The sequence below is a fragment of the Arvicanthis niloticus genome, chromosome 4 (genome assembly GCF_011762505.2).
Source record: "Arvicanthis niloticus isolate mArvNil1 chromosome 4, mArvNil1.pat.X, whole genome shotgun sequence".
Lineage (NCBI taxonomy): Eukaryota > Metazoa > Chordata > Mammalia > Rodentia > Muridae > Arvicanthis > Arvicanthis niloticus.
The window spans coordinates 120379557-120389464 of NC_047661.1; the positions used below are offsets into that span (position 1 = coordinate 120379557).

General features: G+C 42.5%; 1 long non-coding RNA gene across 1 annotated transcript; it reads left to right on the forward strand.

The window, feature by feature from the left end:
• Positions 1-32: 32 nt before the first annotated feature.
• Positions 33-7881, forward strand: LOC143441926 (uncharacterized). Its single transcript, XR_013109679.1, has 3 exons — positions 33-125; positions 6452-6581; positions 7744-7881. It is a non-coding gene; the product is annotated as an uncharacterized LOC143441926 (long non-coding RNA).
• The last annotated feature ends 2027 nt before the right edge of the window (positions 7882-9908 follow it).

The window sequence follows — 9908 nt, forward strand, 5'->3', positions numbered from 1 at the left end:
GAAAGGAGGAAAAAGGAAAAAGAGCTGAACACTAGTTTTCTCTCTGCTTCCTTCGGATACAACCCACCAGCTGGCTCCAGCTCCTGTGCCATGACTCCGTGTCTTAAAGGGCTGTCCCTCAAACTGTAAGCCAAAATAAACCCTTTCTTCCTTAAGTGGCTTTTGCTAGGTATTTTGTCAAATCAATGAAAAAAGTAACTAACACATCTTTCATTTCAACACAAGGGCAGAGCTAAAACTAAAATACCTTTGAGAGTTGTGAAAAATGTAGTCATACAGTCAGCTCAAAGTAGTAGACCAGGGATGGTATCACTGGCTCTGAGAGTCAGTGTCCCTCTGACCTATAATGGCAACGTGGCTTAATGTGATGACTAACCTTTCCTGAGCTTCCATCTATTTGTAAAATAAGGAATGCAATAATATATGGCTTACATACTCCAGTTGTATTGAGTCAAGGGCCAAGTGGTATAATATAGAGATATCTCACTATTTATTTACTAGGTTACAGTTGTTACTTATAATAATAGTGTAGTCACCTACCAATGAACTTTATGTCTTGATAAAAATAACTCTAGACCTAGACTACAGGTGAGCATCTTCGGGTGCTCTTGAAATAGTAAACGGCTTTCTGTTAACAACTGTCCATCTGATCATCCCTTAAATATGTACATATGGGCTCTTCCAGTTAATATAATTAACTACCAGAGTGTGAGGTCTACCCTGCCTCCTTGTCTCTGCACTTGGCTTCCTTCTCAAAATCTACCACAGAAATTGATCTGCAGTTCATCACAACATAATAAGTGATCCTGACTTCAACGTCTACCACATGACATAGAGACTCTCTTACTGCTGCCCCTTCTCTAGATCTCAGTTTCTCTGAGTTCTAGCCTGTACCCTCAGCTCATGGTCCCACTTTTGGCTAGGTTTGTCCTGTCAGCTTTCAGCTTCCTATCTTTGTTTCTTGCTGCCCCCCCCCCCCAGTTATGGTCATTTAAGCTTTTGTCTGGGCCTTCCCCAGTGGGTAGGGTTTCCTCTCTCATCCCCAGCCTGAAGTGCTGGGCAACAGGATCCCTTACTCTAACTACTGGCCATCAACTTCCTGTCTGATCTTCCAGGTTTGTGCTCTTAAGTGTTCATGGTTGGTATAGCCCATGTCACTATCACCTCATCTTGAATGACATTGACAATTATTTGACAAGATCTAATAGTAGTACATGACTCATGCCTCCTTGTGTTCCCAGTATACTCAAACAATGTCTGAAGCACTCCATTTCAGGCTAATCAGAGAGTACCAACAAAGCTATGGATGGACCCAGTATCAAGTAAAAGCTAGTCTCATAAGGTATCATACATAACTTTCTTAGATTTTAAGTCTGAGGTCTCAGCCCATCAGACCCCTCAACATCTTTGTTTATATGTTTGTTTTGAAGCAGGATCTTATGCTGTACTCCAAGCTAACCTGGAACTATGTACAGCCCAGGGCACCCTTGAACTTGTGACAACCTTTCTCTTTAAGCTTCATAAGTACTGCAATTACAGGCATGAGCATGGGGTCTGATTAAAACAAAACAAACAACTTCATAATCCTTTTTGTACAATCCTGAGCATTAATGACACATATAGTTTGTAAGCTACGTATGTGATATAATATCCTAAGTATAATTTACAAGAGGAAGAAAGAGAAATTGGTTCACAATGAGATGTGCATTTAGATATGTAAGGTTGGAAAGCATGATGAAGATGTAAATGCTTTCATCTGTGCATAGACTCAGAGCCATAAGGCCCCTGGACTAGAGAAGTGCTGCTATTTCAGAACTATTGGGAATGTGCTCTCTCTTTGTCCGCGTCTTGGCAAAATTCTGAAGAAGACAAAATATAGTCTTCCCCTGATTTACATGGAAGCTATAAATTCATGGAAAACTTAGTGTCTATTAAAATTAAGCAATGGAGTATGTAAATTGGAGTTGGGTTTTAGGCTGAGGTAATTATAAACAGGTTGGGCTTCTGACCTCAGCGCTCTGGTCTTGAGTACCCTGAGAAGACCTTGACTGAATGCTTGTCTTTGAGGTTGGTATAACCCATAACCAGGGACTAAAGTTGGGTAAGACCATAGTCTCTGCACTACCCAACCTTCAGTTCAAAGTACTAAGCTTCAGTTGTGCAGACAGAATGCCATGCATCCCTGTAGCCAAGCAGCAGGATTAGGAAACAAAGCCAACCAACTTTCTTCTCATCACATGCTTTAAATCCATTGAACACAAGTGTTGACACTAAGTCTGTCCACTGCATGCAACATTGGAACTTATTCCTGAGACTCTGTTCTTGTCTCTTAGCCCCACCCTTCTCAACTTGTCCCCTGCTTCATTCTATGTGATAGCTGCAGGCCAGACTGGTCCCCTCATACTTGCCCTCTGTCACCAGCCTTGAGTTCTCCCCAGGAGCCACTCCTGAAAGTTCATTTGCATGAAGACACACTTTCTACTTTGTAATAACCTCCCTCAGTGTCCATAAAGCAATCTTTGACCTCTGGACTATGACTTTATTTTGTGAGCCTCTTCTCTTGCCTTATACTCAGCACGGCTTTTCTCATTTCTTTCACTTATGAAAGTCTAAGCAACTCTGGCAGTTTTGAATCTGAATATCACTTCCTCCAGAAAGCTTTCCTGGGTGTTCTCCCCTCTTTGAGTTTCTGAGTCATTCATACAGCGATCCTTTTCAGCTTTTATCCTTGAAGACAAAGGCCATTGGAGGATTCATGTATTTACTTATTTATTTATTTATTCATTTATTCATTTATCATTCATTCATTTATCCATTTAACTATTTAACTTTATGTATATGGGGGAGGGGTTGAGTATTGTATGCCTGTGAAACACACACACACACACACAGAGCAAAGGTCACAGAAGGCATCAGATCCTCCTCACAGGTAGTTGGGAGCCACCTTGTTGGTTCTGGGAATCAAACCCAGGTCCTCTGCTCTCAATTTCAGAGCCATCTCTCCAGTTGCATTTGTAGGATTCATTTGTGTCCCCATTGGCAGATAAAAGTTCAGTATAGGAACAAAGTTTGTACAAACTTAAAAAAAAAGTGGGTGGTAGGCTAGGTTTACGTTTGAACTGTTTGGAGAGGAGCCTCCCTAGGCCTCCCCTTCAGATTAGCTTTCTTTCCACCCAGCTGACCTAACATTCCCTCAGGAAACCCACTGCTTCAGTGGAGCACGTGCCTCCTTTCAGCTCTAACGTTAGAACATTGAGAGTAGACATCTAACTTCACCATGGCTCTGAAAACATTAACTAAGACAATAATGAATTAACACAATAGCCAACTAATAGCACCGTGATGCTCTCATGTATGAATTGGAATGTGAACGCTGAGATTTTCATTTCATGGTTGAAAAATACACGAGTTGACCCAAATACTAATTTCTGCATTCCCGTCATTTACATATCATGGGTCAGTAATCATTTCTTGCCTAAATGACTTTCCAAATGAAAAGCTGTAATATTGTAATGGTTTATCATATTTACAAACATCTCATTGTGCTACCCACTTGGTACCCTGGATTAGCAAACTCGCAGAGAGGATTCTCTGGAAAGACAGGAATGGTGCCTGAGAGAACAATTTCCCAGAGGAGGAAACCATTTGTTTTTCTGTCCTTAATAGTTCTGAGTCTCAACTCCATGGAGATGTCTTCCAGCCTCCCCCCTTTCTCCTGTGTGCTGTTGGTCAGCAGGGGCCAGGGACAAACTCTGCCTGTGTTATGACATCCTTCTCTCTCTATTGGCTTTGAACATGCCTTCTTAGGACATGGGGAGTGCTGAGAGTTAATGGGATATTTCAGAAGGCTACTACAACCTGATTCTTCTGATTGCCATTCCCCACCATGTCAAGTACATTGTCGAAGGTGCTCCTTTCCCTCATGTTACTGCTTCAGTGATACAAATCAGTACATGATTTAACCTGTCTTTCATCTAAGACACGGTCTGTCCCTGCCCATCGTTAACTACTACTTTAGGGATCCCACCCTGTCTTTAGCTACCACCTCTCTTCAAAAATAAGAAAAGGTATGTTTTTAAAGGGTAACCCAGTTAGAGCCATAGATTAAGGGAAAGCTTATGTAACAATTACCCCCTGCCCCAGGAGTTTACACATCTGCCTGGCTCTTTAATTAGGACTTGGGTTGAATGTCAGCAAGCCAGCCTCTGTGGGGACAGTCAGCCTCTGCAATTGCATGTGCTCACACTCAGCCCCAGGTAATCTCTGGCCAGCCTCTCCTTGGCAGGGCTTCTGTGCTTCCTACTATGGCACACATTCTCAAAAGGAAACAAGAAAAAAAAACACAAAAACGTGAGGTCTCTTATTGAACTGTTCTTCAATCTGTTTTGGAGGTTAGAATGGGATCTCTGTATGGTTTCTGGGGCCCTTCCCACCATGCCTTTTTCTCACACCTAGGATGGTGTGCAAGAAGCAAGGGCTCCTGAGAGGAGAGAGCACAGAAAGAGAGCAATGAAAGGGGGCCTGTTTGCATCCCAGAATCCTTTTCCTCTCTCTCGCTGGCTGCAGCCCTGCTGGTGAAATGCCATAACAAAAGTGAGCTCACGCCTGTGTGCTTCTATCTCGCAAGGTTCCTGGGTGCCAGATGGGTACTCTGTGACTGTGTGAGCACGGATTATTTCATTTCCTACATCTGGGACTCCAAATGGTTGCCCAGAATGCCACAGCAGAGAGGCACCGCTTTTCATCTGGGGGGAACCTGCCTTCACCAGGGAGCCTGGCAGAGCAGAAGGGATAAGGTCAGAGTCCCCAGATGAAACCTGAACACTCACAAACACCAGAGCCATCCTGGAGAGACCAGAACAAGAGAGAATTGAGTAGTGAGAAATAAGACAAGACAGCTGTCATTTAAAAGCATAAAGGACCAAGGAACAACCAAATGAAAACAGGCCCTAAGCACTGGCCTTGGGAGATATTTGGGAGACATTTGAGTTCAGCTTTGAGATCCTCTTGTGAGCCCCCCTTATGAAACAGTTCTGGGTAATTGCTAAGTGGCACACACAGGTGAACCGGAGTAGCCTCAAGAATGCCACCAGACAGCATAGCCTCTCAGCTTCTTAATCACTTTACTTCAGTTAATGGAATGGGGTGGGTTGGCGTGAAATAGTAGCAAGGACATTCATGCCACATCAACGTTGAAAGTACCAAGAAGCAGGACAGTTAATGCTTTCGGTGCAGCCTCACGGAGAGGAAGTCCTTCCCGATTTTAGGTTTATTGTGGAAGACCGTCACCATCACCAGCCAGTCGTACAGACAGTTATCCAAATCACTCCATTTAGCCCACAAGGGAATTTTGGTTTTTTTTTTTTTTTCAAATAAAAATATGTGACTTTGTGTTATTAAAAAAAAATCTGACAGTTGACTTAACTGTTTTTGCATAAGATATTTACAAACCACAGTGGCTTGGGGAGGGGCCTTTATGCATTTTCATATCCCGCTTGCTTTAAAGCTGCAATTTTCTATGAGGACAACAGAGAAAAAAACATGCCTTACGCTGCTTATATTAATTACATTTTTTCATTACCCGTCATGTTTTCTACAGGCTTGTGTATTATTACGGCAAAATGTAATGAAATAGAAAAAGGAAAAGAGAATGGACTTCTGGGAAATTTTCCAATTCTTGAAATGCGATGTTAATTGAGAGCTATTTTTAGGGCAGCTCAGATAGTGCGGGACCCAGTGCCATCAGTACAAATGGGTCCAGCCCAGGTGCAGCCTCCCTGGTGACAGTCCCAGGTCTCTGCAGCTGGAGAGCACCAAACCTCCTCTAGCTGCTTGCCAAGGCTAGAGGAGGAGGTGGAAGGATGGCTATAGATGAGCTTCTCACAGAAGCTCACAGAAGATGGATTGGGACCCTCAGACCGCAGTGACGTTGGCAGGGCTTGCCTACCCATCTCCAACTGCATCCTCTCCCCCAGTCCCCAATCCCAGATTGAAAGAAACTTACTCAATAAGTGGGGCATAATGAAATGGCTCCAAGCCTTCAAAGATAAGGAACTCAGAAAATGCCCATAGAGTAGTGACAAACAGGGCCTGGTGGTGGTGGTGGTGGTGGTGGTGGTGGTGGTGGTGGTGGTGACGACTTTTGTTTTTTTTAAGAATCTTACTAACAAAGCTAAAGAATGGCAGCTTCCTTATCAAGGATACAAGGAAATTGTTTTAATGACCAGAAATTTGATGGGTCAGACCAATAGACCTCAGTTCACTTTTAAATTTTTATTTTTGGGAGCACCCTCATAGAAGCAGGGGAAGGGGGGATGGGATAGGTGTTTCTAGAGAGGAAACCCAGAAAGTGAATAACATTTAAAATGTAAATAAATAAAATATCTAATAAAAATTTATATATATATATATATATATATATATATATATATATATATATATATGCCTGCAGAAACCAGAAGAGGGAGTCGGATCCCCTAGCGTTGGTGTTGCAGACTGCTGTAAGCCACCTGAAATGGATTCGGGAAGCCTATCTCTGGTCCTTTGCTTGAGCACTAAATTCAACTCATTTAATTAGCAAGGTAAGCATGCTATGGGGCTAGCCCCTGTCAGTCTATGATGTCTTCTGGATTCGTTCTGTGCCCCAGAATTCCACTTCCTGATGCCAGGGAAGAACCACCCCTGAAATTGACAGAATGAACACATAATAAACATGGTTACAGGGACCCAGTGTTCTTTCAAAGAAGGTGTCAGGATGGTTTTATGAAATTCAGAACCGCTGAGCTCATCGGAAAGCTCCCCCGTTTCCACACACTGCAACAGGCACTCCATACTCGCTAACTGTCCTGGCCACGCCCACACTCCTAAATAGTCAACATTTTAAGTATGTTCTTCTGAAAACAATTCAGATCACACCCCACACTAAACTCCTCTAATTCCTATTGTTGCTTCCGCGTGAATAAAGTAAACACAAATGCCCATAAACACCAAGTCGGAGCTCAGTTCACAAAGGCAGGCTTGGAAATCCAGTCCACCCAGCCATGAGGAGCAGGAAGTGCTCTCCTGCCTTGGTTCTCAGAGCTGAGAGACAGATGGCTCCATTGTCTGTCTTAGCTGCTCAGGGGCTGTCCTACGAGGTGTGGACTCATGACATACATGGAAGTCTGCATGTGACTCTGCATGAAGTCACTTACCATCAGATACAAGTTGGGTGATTACCCTCAGACTACCGCTTTAGCCTTGACTGATAAATTCTTTTTTATTATTATTACTTTTAATTTTTAAGTTTTTTAAAAAATTTTATTTACTTTATGTATATGAGTACACTGTAGCTGTCTTCAGACACCCAAGAAGAGGGCATCAGATCCCACTACAGATGCTTGTGAGCCACTATGTGGTTGCTGGAATTGAGCTCAAGACCTCTAGAAGAGCAGTCAGTGCTCTTAACCACTGAGCCATCTTTACAGCCCCCGACTGATACATTCTTTGGAGAAAAGTGTATAATAGAGAAATCCCAACATTCTATGTCATGGTTCACAGCTAAAAATTGTGCTTTTGAATGTGAAATGTCCCCCAGAGGCTCAGGTGTTTGAACACTTTGTCTCCAGTTGGTGGCGATGATTTGGAAGGTTGTGGTAGGTTTGAAAGGTGGAGCCTCAGTGGAGGATGTGGGTCACTCTGAGCAGGCCCTTGACTTTTTTTTTTTTAACCCAGCTTCCCTTCTTGTCTGCTCTCTACTTCCAGACCACAGACCCAATGAGACCAACTGCCTCATGCTCCTGCTGCCCTGCATTCCCCACTTTGGTGAACTATGTGTCCTCAAACTGGGAGCCCAAACATATCCTTCTCAAGTTGCTTTTTGTTATTTATTTTATTACAGCAATGAGAAATGGAACAATACACTAAGAAAGTTATAAAGTTATATATATATGTATGTATGTATATACATATATATATAATATATATGTATATATATTATATTATATGTATATATAATATATACATATATATTATATATATGTATATATTATATATATATATATATATATATATATATATATATATATATATATATATATATAACTTTTTAATGCTTAAAACAGTAGTGATGTGCAGAAAGAGAAGATGAACAGAAAACAATGGATACAAATCTAAGTCCACTGCAGGGTGGGGGTTTCCTAAGGAAGTCCTCTTCAGCATTGCCTGGACTCAGCTCCAGAAGATTAAGCCAGATCATTCATATCTTAACAAACTGGTGTTCCAGGCTAGGTGAGGCAGCTGGTAGGTATGGCTCTTGACATCTGCTCATCACTACAATGACTGACAGCACAAAACCTTTTAAGGAAGCCCTGGTCCCTGCAAGCTGTTCTGGCTCCTTGATCATTTTTCATTCCAGACTTTTGCCTCTTTGGGGTTCCACAGTTGATATCACTGATGGAGAACTAATTTTTTGAGTCTTTAACATATAGAAATCATTCTTTTAAATGTAAGCCTGCCGTGATTTTCTCCAGTTTGCATCTCCAGGAGCATCCCATTTCTTTTCTTGTAACCCACCGCACCATTGTTACTGGAACAGGCTGAAGAGTTAAAATATCCACAGACGACGTGCTTTCACAAGTGCTACTTAAAAATTAATTGTGTGTATGAATATATACATATATATTTTCACAGAATGCTTCATGAATGTGAATATATAATGGGCTAACCAGCTGACTCAGCATGTAAGGGTATGTGTCACCAAGCCTGGTAGCCTGTTCAGTCCTGGGAGCCACGTGGTAAGAGGGAACTGACTCCTAAAACTTGTCCTCTAGCCATCAATCACATCATGGCACACACACATGCACATGTGTGCACATGCACACACACACACACACACACACATACAAAATAGATACATATATAAATTAGTAAATGTAACAAATCATGTAAGTGCCGTAATCCTTCACTTCTGTCCTCCTCCTGACGGACAACGCCTTTTCTCAGAGGAAATCGTTTTAAGGGAGGGGGTGTGTATGTGTGTTACATTATTTTGGTGGCTGTCTTTCTCACTCTAACGAAGTCCTCTTCTTTATTACCTTTCAGCAACATTTACTTCCTGGTCTGAGTGAAACTTCTGGCATTTCTTCCTTCTGCCTCCCGCCTTCATTTTCTAAAGGTGAATGGCTGTGCCTCAGCTTCTCTTCCTGTAATGTTAAATACTTCCAGTGTCTGCTTCTCAGTTCAGCAACATTTTTTTGGATGAAGATCCTGTCCATCACTCCCTGCATTTTCCACAGACCCATGCCAAACAAACCTCAGCCCTGGCCAGTCTCCCTATATACTCAGGTTGTCAAAACCGATAGTATGCGTGATCTTTTCTGTAATTATTAAGCCTTCTGTGGGGTTGTCTAAAGGCTGACTCTAACGATAACCTACAGATCTAAAGATGGAGTCTTTATGGCCACGTCAATAGTTTTGTTTGCAGCCCAGTCTCTTCCCAACCCCAGGTATCCACCTGGGCATCTCTTCTTTCTGCTCCTGTCTAGGTTGCCCGCTGCCCACTGTCATCCAGGCCCTCATGTCTCTGCCACTGTCCCCGAACCCCATGGTATACTGGTTACATTTCTCATCCCTGTGGTCATTACTGACAAGAAGGAAAGTGAGAAAGGGAAGATTTGCTGGAGCTTGTGGTTTGAGGGTACAATTCATCATGGTGAGAAAGGTGCAGTGCTCAAGGTGGTTCATGGCCAGGGCACTAGGAATGTGACATTGCTTGTTCATATTCGGGTAGATCGGGAACCAAAGAAAGAGGAATTTCAGCACTCTACTGGCTTTCTCCCTCTCTCTCTTTTATTTAATCTGGGAACCCGGACCAGGAGACAATTGTCCAAGAGGATTGTCCGTTCTGAGTCACTCCTCTCTAAGAAAGC